The 16,861-nt window shown below is 39.4% G+C and overlaps 1 protein-coding gene across 7 annotated transcripts in view; it reads left to right on the top strand.

The window, feature by feature from the left end:
- Nucleotides 1-16,861, top strand: part of ZDHHC2 (zDHHC palmitoyltransferase 2) — a 66,190-nt gene that overhangs the window by 13,286 nt on the left and 36,043 nt on the right. Inside the window, exon 2 of one of the 7 annotated variants that reach the window (XM_081521638.1) lies at nucleotides 5,009-5,292. The exons of 3 other annotated variants lie outside the window; for them this stretch is intronic. The gene's annotated coding sequence lies outside the window, so the exon portion shown is untranslated. Of the gene's footprint in view, nucleotides 1-5,008; nucleotides 5,293-5,703; nucleotides 5,836-7,114; nucleotides 7,141-16,861 lie in introns of those variants that run through there. 3 more of the 7 variants (XM_081521637.1, XM_081521640.1, XM_081521639.1) reach the window with 3 other exon arrangements.

Below are 16,861 nucleotides of genomic sequence, written 5' to 3' on the forward strand. Positions count from 1 at the left end.
AAATATTGATGACTGTCTTACTCAGTTCTGTACACAATTGTGTAGCACTTCCCGTTTACATTAATGAATACATCTAGTCTATAATTAGGTGGTATTTGTGTACTACTGTGCTCTTACACCGTGCCTTATAGCAGTTGTATATGCCTTTCATCTGTGACCTGCCAGTTTATGATTATATTAAATTTGCTTTTGCTGCAACTGGATATATGTTCTATCTCTGCAATTACTGTCAGGCAGACTGAGCTGGTGCTGTTGATAAATGCAGTGTAGGACAGGGCTGTGATTTGCTTCAAGTAAGAGGAAAAATATATACTGTAACTCAAGCTGAGATCAAAGAAAGATTGTGTGTGTGAGACGTTTACTTCATGAATAGATGACAGTGAAGTTATAAGTAAAAATACTGCTTCTTGGTGACCTAGACTGAAGGGAACCATTCTGCAGTGCTCTACTGTAGTAGTAATTATTGCTGCTGCTAATGTTGTCTTGGATCTTTTAATTCATCCCTTTACGTGTGCCACTGTTAATTCTGTTCTGATGAGCTTCATAAACACTGAGGTTGGAATTATAGCTTTGCACACTTCCTTTCTCTGGAGTACTACAGAAGTGTCAGATAACTTACAAAGAACCTAGAGATATTGATTTTGATATTGATATTGATATTGATATTTGATATTTGATATTGATATTGATTTGATTTTTCAGTCTGTTATATGTTCTCTATTCTCAGTCCCTTGATGATTTGGTACTCAGCATGTAGCTGCGAACCCTGGGAGACAGTTTTAGAAGGTTATCTGTTTCCATAGAGAAGCAAATAAAAAATGTTGATTTTTCTACTTAATAAACCAGAAAGTGATTGTTTGGTCCACTGAGTATACCAGGTAATAAGAGATTGATCTAATGACATTAAAAAATAAACTACAAAAATTGTTTCCATCTGCTCTTATATGTATATTTTTAAATGCTGAAATACCCAAAATGCAAGTGGGATTTTTGCTTATTATCAATCAATAAATACATATATAAGAAAGATGAGTGGTTACATTGAGCAAAATAATCATTAAGGCCGTTCCAATTCTGAAATGTTGGTTTTGACTAATGAGGGGGATGTTTACAGGATCTAAAATCCCTGCTTGACCTTCCCCCCAGTGGTGGACAACCATTATTTGAGGACCGGGTAGACTTTGTCTGGGGCTTCCCTCATGGCTCAGACGGTAAAGAATCTGCCTGCAAAGCAGGAGACTCAGGTTCGATCACTGGGTCAGGAAGATCCCTTGGAGGAGGAAATGGCAACCCACTCCAGAACTCTTGCCTGGAGAACCATGGACAGAGAAGCCTGGTGGGCTACAGTCCATGGGTCAGCAAAGAGTCGGACACGACTGAGCACAGCACATCATAGACCTTGTCTGAAGGTGTAGTGTCCACACCAGCCTGCCTGGTTCAGAGGGGTCGGTCATGCCTCCGTGGCCAACCCAAAGAAAGGCATCTGGAATTGAAAGGAAGGGGACTGGAGTTGAAAAGACCCAGGCACTGTAGGAACTTGAGCTGAAGAGGAGGGACCCATACCACTCTAACAGAATAAATAAACTCATTTGCACTGAAATCTGCAGAGCTTGCTGGCACCAGGAGTCTCCTCTGTTTTAATTGAGACAGAGGGATTAGAGGATTCCAGAGTAAGCTTTGAAGTGAGGACACTAAGCCAGGGACCAGCCCCAAGATCAGATTTCATTGTTTAACATGCCTGCCTAGTACACTCAGTGAGTCAGGAGTTGTCTTTCTCTTTGCGAAGGCAAAAGGGGTAGTGAGTTCTTTCAGGGCCAGAACTGGTACATCAGAAGATCTGCACATCCTCAGTGGTTAAGTACAGACATTCACTGTGTTCCCAGCCTTCCTCTGGGAGAGTTAGAAGTGAAGTGAAGTGAAGTGACCTCAGAGTTGCTCAGTCGTGTCCGACTCTTTGCCACCCCTTGGACTATACAGTCCATGGAATTCTCCAGGCCGGAATAGTGGAGTGGGTGGCCTTTCCCTTCTCCAGGGGATCTTTCCAACCCAGGGATCGAACCCAAGTCTTCCGCATTGCAAGTGGATTCCTTACCAGCTGAGACACAAGGGAAGCCCACAAGAGAAAGTTAAGAGTTTATGCAAATGTTTCCATAGAGCTTCTTAAGTATTGAGAGGAATGATTTGGTCAAATTGCTAAAGAAATGTGGAGGGAAATAGAAGAACTTCTAACTTAGAAAAGTTTAATGGTAAGAATTACAAATTCTCACTCCCAGATGGCTGTATGGTTCCATCCTTCTTCATTGTCAGTTTCTACAAGTGAAGGATGTTCCTATCAGGGAGTGTATCTGGGCAGGCCGACCTCAAGACCGACCTTTCCGTCTACGGCTGAGAAGGGGGAACAGGAAGCCCCCATGCCGTCCACCAGTCTTCCCTGCATCACTCTCTCACAGTCGTCCTGGAAACCCGGAGGTCGCTTCCTTCCACAGCTCTTGAATTGAGAGCTCAGGAAAGCTAAGCCCTTAAGCACTGAAATATAACCAAATGTTTGCATTTTTTGTGCCCAAAGTTTGTAAAATGACCCGTTTCCAGGTTATGTTTAAGTTGGCCGATGGAAGAGTATGATAAAAAGAGGACATCTTAAACTCTGATCTCCAGAGCATCCCTCATCAGAAGTAGCAGGTAGCAGCCCAGGTATCAGTGTGTGGGAGTAACTGGAAAAAGAACAGCTGCCCTGGACGAAGAAGCCTGGAGGGCATTCACCAGATGTCACAGATCCTGGGGGGCCAGGTGGAATCCTCAAGAGGGTTTTGGAGCCAGGCATACTTGCTGTTTAGATCCTGTGTATGTCAGTTGCCCAGTCATGTCTGACTCTTTGCGACCCTGTGGACTGTAGCCCACCAGGCTCTTCTGTCCATGGGATTCTCCAGGTGAGGAGACTGGAATGGGTTACCATTTCCTTCTGCAAGGCATCTTCCCAACCCAGGGATCAAACCCGGGCTTCCTGCATTGCAGACAGATTCTTTACCATCTGAGCCACCAGGGAGGCCCCATCTAGATCCTAGCGTCATAGATTATGACTGAATGACATTAGGAAAGTTACTGTACTTCTGTGAGACTGTCTTCCCAGATTTTAAGATTATGATAGTAATACCTTCCTTACAGATTGTTGTAAGGTTTCAATGAGATAGACATTGGAAAAAATGTAGTGCAATTCCAGGCCTATAGTAAACATTTAACAAAACACTCCATTCCTTTAGTTTATTCTCACTCTTTGTCATTTGACCATCACCCCTTACCTGATGCCCTGTCACCCCCACTCAGTCTTTACCCCCTCAAGCTGCAGTCTTGCTTTGTTTAGGCTGTGCTGGGTCTTCACTGCTGCACTGGCTCTTCTCTGATTGCGGCAAGTGGTGGCTACTCTTCGTTGTGGTGCATGGGCTCCTTCTTGCAGTGACTTCTCTTGTTGCAGAGCCCAAGCTCCAGGGCGCGTGGACTCAGTAGTTGTGGCTCCTGGGCTCTCGAGCACAGGCTCAGTAGCTGTGTCGCATGGGCTTAGTTGCTCCATGGCAACGTGGAATCCTCCCAGACCAGGGATCGAACCAATGTCCCTTGCATTGCAATGTGAATTCTCAATCACTGAACCACCAGGGAAGTCCTAAGTCTGCAGTCTTATTTCAGAGAGTGTTACGGGCTCAATTGTGTCTTCCCCCAAATTCTTGGGTTGAACTCTTAACTTGGAGGACATCAGAATTCAGAGATAAGGCCTTTAAAGAGGTAATTAAGTTACAACGAGGTCATTAGGGTGGACCCTAATTCAGTATGACTGATGTCCTTGTAAGAAAAGGAAATTTGGACCTAAAGATGGACAGAAAGAAAACTCTATGAAGATACGGGGAGATGATGGTCACCTACAGCCTAAGGAGAGAGGCCGCAGAAGGAATCAGTCCTACTGACACCTCAGTCTCCAACTTGACGCCTCCAGGGCTGTGAGGAAATAGCTGTTTGATGTAGAAGTCACCCAGTCTGCGGTACTTTACCGAACTGACTGATACAGGAGCCATCACTGAAGACTTGGGGTGGGAGGAACATCTGCTCTCATAGCCTAGCAGGTAGGAAAAGAGAAAGAGGGCAGCCTCCTGTCTACCTGGTAGAAGGGAGGGGAGTGTGGATGCTGCAAGCTCAAAAAGGCTCGCTTGACACCAAGTAGCGAATTTTTGTAGTATTGTTCATTGATAATTTTGTGATGTTGTTTCGGGTACATTAAGCATTACAGAGGCTCCTGATGGCTGATATGGAAGCCTGACCACCCAGATAACACATAACCTTGAATAAACTTTTGGATCTTAACATGTTTGGGTTTTTTTACAACTTTTATTATAGTTGATTTACAATGTTGTGTTAGTTTCAGGTATACAGCAAGGTGGATCAACTATACATATACATTTATCAATCTTTTTTTAGATTTTTCTCCCATACAGGCCATTACAGAGTATTGAGTAGAGTTCCCTGTGCTGTACAGTAGGTTTCTTACTAGTTATCTATTTTATGTATAGTGTGTGTGTGTGTTAGTCACTCAGCTGTGTCCAACTCTTCGTGGCCCCATGGATGGTAGCCCGCCAGGCTCCTCTGTCCATGGGATTTCCCAGACAAGAATACCAGAGTGGGTTGCCATTTCCTTCTCCAGGGGATCTTTCTGACCCAGTAATCAAACCTGCATCTCCTGTCTCCTGCGCTGCAGGCAGATTCTTTACCGCTGACTTCTCCCCAAATCACACAATTCCTCCAGTCCTCACAGTGAAATGCTGATGCTTGCCAAGCCCTGTCAGAACATGAACAGGCCTTGGTTGGGTGGGGGTAGGGGCAAAGTTGAGAGAAGAGCTCTGGAAGGAATAGGGAAAGAATATGTAGTTTTTTTTAAATTCACTGATTTAGTGTTTTCTCATTATGTTAATTTGCCCACGTTGTAATTCACCTGCATTTTTTCTTGCTTATTCACTCATTTTTCCAGCAATTTATTCCCATCTACTTGGCATTTCACTCTCAAAAAAATGGTAGCACTGCTGCTGCTAAGTCACTTCAGTCGTGTCCAACTCTGTGTGACCCCAGAGACGGCAGCGCACCAGGCTCCTCCGTCCCTGGGATTCTCCAGGCAAGAACGCTGGAGTGGATTGTCATTTCCTTCTCCAATGCATGAAAATGAAAAGTGAAAGTGAAGTCGCTCAGTTGTGTCCGACTCTTCGAGACCCCATGGTCTGCAGCCTACCAGGCTCCTTTGTCCATGTGATTTTCCAGGCAAGCTAAAAATGCATCATGTGCTTCTTTCTTCAGGTTGTTTATAAAACTGTTAACATTCAACTTTGGGGAATCCTCCTCTCAGTGTTTCACCGTTTAGCAATTTATTGTATTTATGCTCCATAATCAGCTAACATCTAGTGAGCTCCTCATAAGTACCAGGTTCTGTTCTAGGTGCTTTTACTTATCTTACCTAATTGATTTCTCAAAGCAGCCCAATGAGTAAATATTAAGGTAAGGCTGAGGTGAGGGTAAATAATTTGGCTGAGATAAAACATCAACCCCAGGCACAGCCAGGAGTCAAACCTCGGTGACAGACATGGAAAGGAACAAATGAAAACAATTACAGATTGTGCTAAGAAACTGTGTGGCCAGAGTGGCCAAAGTGCAGAGCATGAGATGGGGAGTGGCGGGAGATGAGGTCATCAGCCAGGAAGGCAGGGACTTCAGCTGTCAGTAAAATCACAATGACATGTGAGGATCACAAAGGAAAATGCAGTTTGATAAAGACTTAAAAATGTAAGTAAATTTGTTGTAAAGAAAGTAAATTTAAAGATGTGTCTTAAGAATGCAGTTGAAATTCAACTGAAATATCAATGTGAGTAATGTATTTTTCTTTGGGCTGTCATTAAAATGGTCTAGCAGCAGTGTCACCAGTGTTCATGGGAATGATTTGATGTATTTCTCCTACTGCCCCAATTCTGATCTCTGTTACATTCAAAGTGAGCTAATGCTTCTTGGGAAATAGCCAAAAGGACAGAGGATCCTGCTTCAACGGGTTTTCACTGGCCGGTTTCACCAAAGAATTCACTGTCAGTTCAACAGAGCATTTCAAAAAGAGAGCAGTTAATTCTGTTAGAGTAACTTGAGTACTGAGATTTAGTAGAGAGGATATTGGTGACCTTGATGGGACTGATAGCAGTGGAATGTTGGGGGTGCAGAACCAGCTGGTGCTGATTGAGAAAGTAACAAGAAATTAGGGGGTAGAGGCCGTGCATTTGGATGATTGTTAAAATAAATTTTCCTGGGGAAGGACAGGCAAAATGGAATGACAGGTAGAGACATGAGGTCTCAAAGGAGAGATGTTGTTAGGACGGGAGATATTAAAGTATATTTGTACTGCTACTCCTATTTTCATCTTAATTTTCTGAATCTGAACTGCTTCTGTTAGGTTAATTGAAATTGTTTTACTGTTTTAATGTCCTTGTCTTTTTTTTTTTTGTTTTTCATCAGTTTTAACTTCTAACTAAAATGGTCTCATAAACTCTTAAGCTTTTTGAGCAGAGGGGTTAGTCTCACTTAACATCTTATCCTCAGTGCTGTGACTATGGTATAATCAGTGAATGTTTTCCAATAAATGAGTTAAAGATCAGCAGAAAAAAATAGAGCTTGGCTGTAAAGTTATCCTCACTAGAACCAGTTCTTTACTTTTGGTGTTCTTTATTATCAGACAGAATCGATGGGTCTAGGATATATCTGTGTGAGACTGCCCTAGTGGATTTATAGAGAAAAAGTACTGTGTTTATGCAATACAAGCAAATTAGTCCTCCAAAACGAGAGTTTGAATTTGAAGACAGTAAAAAGAAAATTCAAATAGAAAAGAAATAAAAAGATCACAGCAGTAAACATTTGTGTTGAAAATACCCCAAAACCAAATTGTTCTGGAAAAAATTATGTAACTGTTCTTTGCTAATTTAAGAGAGAAAGTACTTTTTTTTTTACCTACTCTGAAGGCAGGTTTTAGTATCTGCAGTTTGGGTTTGGGATGTTCTTAGGACTAACAGCTGAACTAGGTTCCAGCTACTGACAGTTTAACAGTGGGGGAGGGTGGGTGCTACTTATCAATAGGTAACATTTTTGACAGCAAACTATCAAATGTATAATCACCAAAGCAAAATTTTTAAAAAACCAGTTGGTAAAATATAGGACTGGATGGATCTTTGAGATGAACCTTTACTTTTAATCAAGATTGAATTTAAATCAATCTAGACTGAATCAACTCTTATATTTTTAGAGCTACTTAGAGAATAGGATTGGAGAGCATCCCTAGGCAATCATGTGGGTGTATATATAAAGTTAATTGGATAGGATTATTTGTTGTCAAGTTTTTAGAGTGTGACAAAAGATTTTATTGTTGTTTTCTATCTAGCAGATATATACATTTCATTTGCTAGCTCTAATTCCAATTTATTTATAATAAATAATAAACTTGGCTTCAGAACTGATACAAAAGATCAACACATGTCTTCTTAATAGACTAAATCCAAAATAAAATTAGATTATAGATTCAAAGTGTGATGATTAATTTTATGTGTCAACTTGGCTAGGCTATGGTGGCCAGTTGTTTGGTTAAAGACCAATCTAACTGTTGCTGTTTTACTCTATTTTTTTAATTTTATTTTATATTGAAGTATAGCTGATTAACAATGGTGTAGTAGTTTCAGGTAGACAGCAAAGAGCCTCAGCCAAGCATATACATGTATGCATTCTCCCCCAAACTCCCCTCCTGTCCCAGCTATGTGAAGCCATTTTTAGATGTGATTAACATTTAAGTCAATAGACTTTGGGTAAAGCTGGTTACCTTTTAGAATGTAGGTGGGCATCATCTAATCAGTTGAGGGCATTAAGAGCAAAGACTGAGATCCCTTGAAGAAGAGGCACATCTGCCTCTGGACTACTTTCGTATCCAAGATTGCAATGGTAGTCTTCCCTGGCTCTCCTGCTTGCCGGCCTGCTCTGTAGATTTCGGACTTGCCAGCCCCATAACCATGTAAGGTGATATTTAAATTAATATTCATTCATTCTCTAGCCCCTTTCCCTCTCTCTTTCTCTTTCTCCCTTTCCCTCCTCCCCTCCCTGTCTCTCTCTGTACACATGTGCACGCATGCACACACACACACACCCTATTGGTACTGTTTCTTTTTTAAAAAATTTATTTATTTTTTAATTGAAGCATAATTGCCTTACAGAATTTTACTGTTTTCAACATAAATCAGCCATAGATATACATAATGTCACCTCCCCCCCATCTCTCTCCCCATCCCATCCTTCTCAGTTGATACAGAACCCCTGTTTGAGTTCCCTGAGACATACTGGAAATTTCCATTGGCTATCTATTTTACATATGGTAATATAAGTTGCCATGTTACTCTCTCCATACATCTCACCCTCTCCCTGTGTCCATAAGTCTGTTCTCTATGTCTGTTTCTCCATTGCTGCCTTGCAAATAAATTCATGGGTACCACCTTTCTGGATTCCGTGTATATGCATTAGTATACAATATTTATCTTTCTCTTTCTGACTCACTTCACTCTGTATAATAGGCTCTAGGTTCATCCACTTCATTAGAACTGACTCAAATGCATTCCTTTTTATGGCTGAGTAATATTTCATTGTGTATATGTACCACAACTCCTTTATCCATTCATCTGTTGGTAAACATCTAGGTTACTTCCATGTTCTAGCTATTGTAAATAGTGCTGAAATGAACATTGGGGTACATTTATCTTTTTCAGTTTTGGTTTCCTCCATGTATATGCCTAGGAGTGGTACTGCTAGGTCATATGGTGGTTTTATTCCTAGTTTTTTTAAGGAATCTCCCTACCATCTTCCATAGTGGCTGTATCAGTTTACATTCCCACCAACAGTGCAAGAGGGTTCCCTTTTCTCCACACCCTCTCCAGCATTTATTATTTGTAGACTTTTTGATGATGGCCATTCTGACCAGTGTGAGGTGATATCTCATTGCAGTTTTGATTTGCATTTCTCTTAATATTGAGCTATGTTGAGCATCTTTTCATGTGTTTGTTAGCCATCTGTATGTCTTCTTTGGAGAAATGTCTGTTTAGGTCTTTCTCCCACTTTTTGACTGGGTTGTTTGTTTTTCTGGTATTGAGTTGTATGACCTGCTTATATACTTTGGAAAGTAATATTTTGTCAGTTGTTTCATTTGCTATTATTTTCTCCTCTTCTGAGTGTTGTCTTTTCACCTGTTTCTAGTTTCCTTTGCTGTGCAAAAGCTTTTAAGTTTAATTAGATCCCACTTGTTCAATTCAGTTCAATTCAGTCACTCAGTCATGTCCAACTCTTTGCAATCCCATGAACTGCAGCATGCCAGGCTTCCCTGTCCATCACCAACTCCCAAAGCTTTCTCAAACTCATGTCCATTGAGTCGGTGATGCCATCCAACCATCTCATCCTCTGTCATCCCCTTCTCCTCCTGCCTTCAATCTTTCCCAGCATCAGGGTCTTTTCAAATGAGTCAGTTCTTCACACCAGGTGACTAAAGTATTGGAGTTTCAGCTTCAACATCAGTCCTTCCAATGAACACTCAGGACTGACCTCCTGAGTGGATGGACTGGTTTGATCTCCTTGCAGTCCAAGGGACTCTCAAGAGTCTTCTCCAACACTACAGTTCAAAAGCATCAATTCTTCTAAGCTCAGCTTTCTTTATGGTCCAACTCTCACATCCATACATGACCACTGGAAAAACCATAGCTTTGACTAGACGGACCTTTGTTGGCTTGTTTGCTTTTGTTTTTATTTCCATTACTCTAGGAGGTGGCTCATAGAGGGTCTTGCTTTGATTTATGTCATCGAGTATTCTGCCTATGTCTTCCTCTAAGAGTTTTATAGTTTCTGTGCATACATTTAGGTCTTTAATCCATTTTGAGTTTATCTTTGTGTATGATGTTAGGAAGTGTTCTAATTTCATTCTTTTAAATGTAGCTGTCCAGCTTTCCCAACACCACTTATTGAAGAGGCTAACTTTGCCCCATTGTATATTGCCTACTTTGCCAAAAATAAGGTACACATAGGTGTGTGGGTTTATTTTGGGGTTCTCTATTTGTTCCATTGGTCTGTATTTCTGGTTTTGTGCCACTACTACACTGTCTTGATGACTATAGCTTTGTAGTATAAGCTGAAGTCAGGAAGGTTGATTCCTCCAGCTCCATTCTTCCTTCTCAAGACTGCTTTGGCTATTTGGGGTCTTTTGTGTCTTCATATGAATTGTGAAATTTTTTGTTCTACTTCTGTGAAAAATGCCTTTGGTAATTTGATAGGGATCTCATTGAATCTGTAGATTACATTTGGTAGTACAGTCATTTTCACAATATTGAGTCTTCCTACTCAGGAACATGGACTATCTCTCCATCTCTTTATGTCATCTTTGATTTCTTTCATCAGTGTCTTATAATTTTCTATGTACAGTTCTTTCATCTCCTTAGGCAAGTTTATTCCTAGATATTGAATTCTTTTTGTTGCAATGGTGAATGGGATTGATTTCCTAATTTCTCTTTCTGATTTTTCATTGTTAGTATATAGGAATGCAAGTAATTTCTGTGTATTGATTTTGGATCCTGCGACTTTGCTAGATTCACTGATTAGCTCTAGTAATTTTCTGATAGTATCTTTAGGGTTTTCTGTGTATAGTACCATGTCATCTGCAGACAGTGAGAGCTTTACTTCTTTTCAGATCTGGATTCCTTTTATTTCTTTTTCTTCTCTGATTGCTGTAGCTAGGACTTCCAAAACTATGTTGAATGCTAGTGGTGAGAGTTGACACCCTTGTCCTGTCCCTGATCTTAGGGGGAATATTGAGAATAAAGTTTGCTGTGGGCTTATCATATATGGCCTTATCATATATGGCCTTTACTATGTTGAGGTAGGTTCCCTCTGTGCCCATTTTTTGAAGAGTTTCAATCATAAATGGGTGCTGAATTTTGTCAAAGGCTTTTTCTGCATCTATTGAGATTATCATATGTTTTTTATCTTTCAATTTGTTAATATGGTGTGTCACATTGATTTGCATATATTGAAGAATCCTTGCATCCCTGGAATAAACCTGACTTGATCATGGTGTATGAGCTTTTTAATGTGTTGTTGAATTCTGTTTGCCAGAATTCTGTTGAGGATTTTTGCATCTGTGTTCATCAGTGATATTGGCCTGTAGTTTTCTTTTTTTGTGTTTTCTTTGTCTGGTTTTGGTATCAGGGTGATTGTGGCCTCATAGAATGAGTTTGGAAATGTTCCTTCCTCTGCAATTTTTTGAAGGAGTTTCAGAAGGCTAGGTATTAGCTCTTTTCTAAGTGTTGGATAGAATTCACCTGTGAAGCTATCTGGTCCTGGGCATTTGTTTTTGAGGAGATTTTTTAATCACAATTTTGATTTCAGTGCTTGCAATTGGGCTGTTCATAATTTCTGTTTCTTCTGGTTTAGTCTTGGAAGATTGAACTTTTCTAAATATCTGTCCATTTCTTCCAGGTTATCCATTTTATTGTCATATAGTTACTCATAATAGTCTCTTATAATCCTTTGTATTTCTGCATTGTCTGTTGTAACCTCTCCTTTTTCATTTCTAAATTTGTTGATTTGATTCTTCTCTCTTTTTTTTTCTTGATGAGTCTGGCTAAAAGTTTGTTAATTTTGTTTATCTTCTCAAAGAACCAGCTTTTAGTTTTATTAATCTTTACTATTGTTTCTTTCATTTCTTTTTCATTTAGTTCTGCTCTGTTTTTTATGATTTCTTTCCTTCTGCTAATTTTGGGCTTTTTTGTTGTTCTTCTTTTTCCAGTCATTTTAGGTGTAAAGTTAGGTTGTCTATTCGATGTTTTTCTTGTTTCTTGAGTTGCTATAAACTTCCCTCTTAGAGGGCTTCCCTTGTGGCTCAGCTGGTAAATAATCTACCCACAATGCGGGAGACCTGGGTTCATCACTGGGTTGGGACGATCCCCTGGAGAAGGGGAAGACCACGCACTCCAATATTCTGGCCTGGAGAATTCCGTGGATTGTATAGTCCATGGGATCGCAAAGAGTAGGACACAACTGAGCGACTTTCACTTTCACGTCCCTCTTAGAAGTGCTTTTGCTGCATCCCATAGGTTTTGAGTTGTCGTGTTTTCATTGTCATTTGTTATTAGGAATTTTTTTATTTCCCTTTTGATTTCTTTGTAACCTGTCATTTAGAAACATCTTGTTTAATCTCCACGTGTTTGTGTTTTTTACGTTTTTTTTCTTGTAATTGATGTCTAGTCTCATCGAGTTGTGGGTCTGTTTCTCTGGAGAACTAACATATAGGGGTTGAAACGCTTTCTCTATAGAGGGCCTGACGGTAAATATTCTGGGCTCTGCAGGCTGGACTTATACTGTCACAACCACCCAGCTCTGCACTGCAGCAGAGAGACAGCTGTGTCAATGAAGGAATGTGTCTGTGTTCCCAAAACCTCTGTTTACACAAACAGGTGGCTGGCTGTATTTGTATTGAGAACTGTAGTTTACTGACCCTTGGATTAAATGTAACTTGATAATTCATGCAGAAGAGATAAATGAGGTATATCTTTTGTGTGTGTGTTTGTGTGTGTGTGTATTTTTAAGGATGTTTACTTAAGCCAGGTTTGGAACAAGAGGCAGTTTGTCACCCTTTTGTATGTAAGGGGTTACTACTTTAGCTGACAGTCTGACTCTTCATCCTTGGTTTTACCTGTTTGATTTTGACACAAGAATTTCTTAAGAATCAATACTACAACAAAAGTATCACACATAAGTTCTAAACTGATAGCTGACCAATCAGCCTTTTCTCTAACATCCCACTTTCTTAGAGGAGTGATTAAGGAGGGAGGCAGTGGGTTAAGCTGTAGAAGGCGTAGCCAGAAGGCACCACTGGATGTCCAGTCTACCAGCCTTGAAGTTTCTTGATGGTTCCCGGTTCCAAGATGTAATTCTTAAAGGCTTTTATTTCACTCTTGCCAAAAGGAACATTCTTGCTAACACTGCTAATAATTTATCATTCCTACTCTCTCTCTTCCAATACACCACCAGTGCCAAGAAAGCACTTTAATTCTTTAGGCTTTTTCAGCAAGGCAGAGTTCTTGTTTCCTCGTTGTGCTGCAATTAATCAGGGAGGAGTTTTAAGTCCTGCAGGTAGATTGGAAAATTAGAAATCTCCAAAGCAAAATATTATCATCGTAGGCTAAGAAACCAGAAAGAAATTAGGCTAATCCAAGATAAAATTAGGCAGATACACTTCTGAAATGAAAATTAAAATCATGTCCCACAGTGTGACTATCCTGTGTATTTAGGTGGCCGCCAGATATGGGCAGGGGAAGTATTTTAGTGTAAGAACAGTGGTGCTCGTATTGCCAACTGTAAACTGCATCTGATTCTCTGGAATGATTATAAGATGTAGGCATTTTTTAAAAAGTCATTGTTTTTATTCATTACATTGAACAGATGGTGTCACATCCAAAATAGGTCTTGTCCCTTTAAAGTGAAGGTCTCATGTGGACTGACTGCCATATCAGCAATAGGATTTTTGTGTTTCCTCATCACCCTCTGCAAGGATGAGTCCCACCATCTTTGTTTCTACTACCAAGTTTCTGGAATGACACATCTATATCAAAGGCAAGATATGAAATCTAAGTTATTTTTCACCTTTTTTTCACTTTGTAAAGTCCATTGCAGTCAGAATTTTGCATGGATGTCTTTCAGAGGTTTCTACAAATATAACTTGTCTCTGTAGTTTTTCTTCATTTGTGGTCCCTTTTCCTATATGATATCTTTTACAGTTAGTATTCACAAAATTAACTATCATGTATTATCATTGCTGGTATATTTGGAGGGCTTACTGTGTGCCAGGCTGTGTTAAGTACTTTACACTTTTACCTCTTTTAATTCCACAGCAGCTCTAGTAGTACTGCATTTGTTACTACTACACTCACTTCGTGATGGAATATCTATTAAATAGAAACAGTGTGTAAACTAGCAGGTGGCAGAGATGGAGTGGGGCTTTGCCTGTCTTTATCCAGAGTCTCTGCTCTTTAGTTCTGTTATGCTTAGTAAGGTTCTTTTTCATTTTGACACACTAACCTATTAAAAAATAAGATACTAAGGAAGAGTCAAAATTAAGAGGCAAAAACCTTATACACCTTTATAAACCTTATAAACTGTATAAAACCAATCTTCTTTTAAAGTTGCTTGAAGCCCAGTTGAAACCAATGTCTTCTTCAAGATTTTCCTTTCTTAGGGGATCAGGAACCACTGGGTCTTCTGTCCCTCCTTTGTATAATGAGGTGTTGTCTTCACTTCTGGGGGTGTGAGCTAGCAGGCATTACAGACAGATTGCTTTTGGTTTTGCAGATTACTAGTTGAGTTTCTACAGTGTGCTAAGATGACAGGTAAAAGAAGTAACTCTGTTCTTGACATTTTCGAGTCCACAGAAGAAAGAATTGCTTCTCATAGGTCTGCATTGGGATCCCACTTTTATGTGATTCAAATTCATGGTGTTTACTTCTGTTTATCAATGTTTTTATTCAGCAAACATTTATGAGACAGATGCTCTGTGCTAGCTGTTTTGCTTCAAAGAGGAACTAATTTTAATAAGATCCAGCAGAGCCCAAAGTCATAATATTTTTGTCACATGCATAAAACTTTACAACTGAAAAAAAATTCTCAGATAGAAATAACTAATGTGCTGCTCATTGTAATTTGTAGTAAAGCTCATCTGCCTCCGTTTCCTTATAATAAAAATATAAATAGCTATGTTCATTTACCTCAAAAACTGGTTATTAGAAAATATAGTAAAGATGTTTATAAAAGATTCAAAATTTCTATATGTGTGCAGTTGGAAAATAAGTATCAGCCTAATTTTTAAACAGACAAAGCTGAAATTCTGTGAAATAAGTAATACTGGATAAAACTCAAAATTCACATTAAAATCCAATATTATTTTTGGAAGATCTGTCATAAATATGATCAGTATTGCTATTCAATTCTCACATTGACATAAATAATTAAAATACGTTTAACTTAACATCTATTTTTTCCAAAATTAAGCCTATATTTTCCATATATTGTCTTTATATATTAATATATACGTATTGGAAACATGAGTAAATAACCTTAAACAGTTATTTATGAACAAAATAGAAAATAACGTTGTATTCTATGTGGTTTTGTCATAAGAAAGAGATATTGAAACTGACAGCTCCTCCCCTAAGTTGAAAATTACAAGACAGGGACTTTCCTAGTGGTCCAGTGGTTAAGCCTCCAAGCTTCCAGTGCAGGGGGGCTTGGGTGTGATCCCTGGTCAAGGAGCTAAGTTCCCACATGCCGCTGCAGCCAAAAAGGAAAAAATAACAAGATAAACCATTGACCTCATAATGAGATAAACATGGTTGCAAGAACATCAATTTCCTCAATATGATAAAGCACAACCAAGTGTGGTCCATCCATATATCTGTTAGTGAAATGTATTTGGTCAGTTTCAAACTTTTGGCACTGCTATTTAAAAAAAGTGTTAGTCATTCAGTCGTGTCTGACTCTTTGTGACCCCATGGGCTGTAGCCCATCAGGCTCCTTTGTCCATGGGATTCTCCAGGCAAGAATACTGGAGTGGGTCACCATTTCCTTCTCCAGAGAATCTTCCTGAACCAGGGATCGAACCCAGGTCTCCTGCATCACAGGCAGATTGTTTGTTTTTACTAGTATTTCTTAAGTAATTTGAAAGTAGTTATACACAACTTTATTTAGAACATATGTAACAAATATGGGATTACTTCACAGAGTATATAAAACACTCTCAAAAAGTAAAAGAGAAGAGATAGGAAAAACCAATCAAAGACATTTTACATTCATAGGAAATTTGATAGGCTCAGAATTTTTGTGGGAGTATAATTGATACAACCTTTTTGGACTTTCACATTTTACCTTATAAATGTTATCGGAATTATTTACCATAAACATGCATCCACGAGTAACTTATTTAACTGAAAAAAAGAATCTGTGAATTTTGAAGTACATTAAAGAAAAGCAAGCTGTGAAGGAAAGAAATAGCTTTTCAGAAGATATCTTTGAATGCGTATTCAGCCAATATATTATCAGTCCAGGACAAAAAACTTATTACCTCATACTGATCATACTTTTTCTTTTTTTTTTTTAATGTCATTTTGTTTTACTGTTTCTGTTCTGACAACTAGAGTCATGGGTTAGCAAATACATTTTCTTTAAAACACCAGAACCTCTGGAATGGTCATTAAGGGTCATTCATACATAAATGCACAAATGGATTCAAATTGCTTTTGCATTTCCTTTGATTAGCTGCAGGGGTAGAAACTTTGATCCAAGGAAGAACTGTAGTCAGTTTTAGAGCATTTTGAAGAAGGGGAAGTCAGGGCCTAGAGAGAAATGCCTGTCGGGAGTAGTGGGGTCAGACAGAAAAGACAGCTCTGTCCTTCCTCTGCCCTACATCAGCCACTTTAGGGATTCTGTGAGAAAGTTCCCTCTGACTCCCTCTCGCCTCTGATGGACAAGCACACTTGTGTTACAGGCCATTTGTAAGTCAAAGATTGTCTCATTCTGCCTGTCCCATCCTGGGGATCAGGAATGTTAGCAGAAATTGAGAGACCAGGAAATATTTAAAGGAGCCACACCAAGATTGGCGAGAAATCTGGAAATCATCTATTTTGGGGGCTAAAAAAGAACATATGAAGATCTGCCTTTTAGATTTTCTGTTTATAGCTACAGATTGGAAGCCTGGATATCATAGGTAGGATCCACAGGAGGCTCATTTCGG

This window comes from Giraffa tippelskirchi, chromosome 8 (assembly GCF_054371585.1).
Source record: "Giraffa tippelskirchi isolate mGirTip1 chromosome 8, T2T-mGirTip1v1.2.pri, whole genome shotgun sequence".
In the NCBI taxonomy this organism is placed as follows: Eukaryota; Metazoa; Chordata; class Mammalia; order Artiodactyla; family Giraffidae; genus Giraffa; species Giraffa tippelskirchi.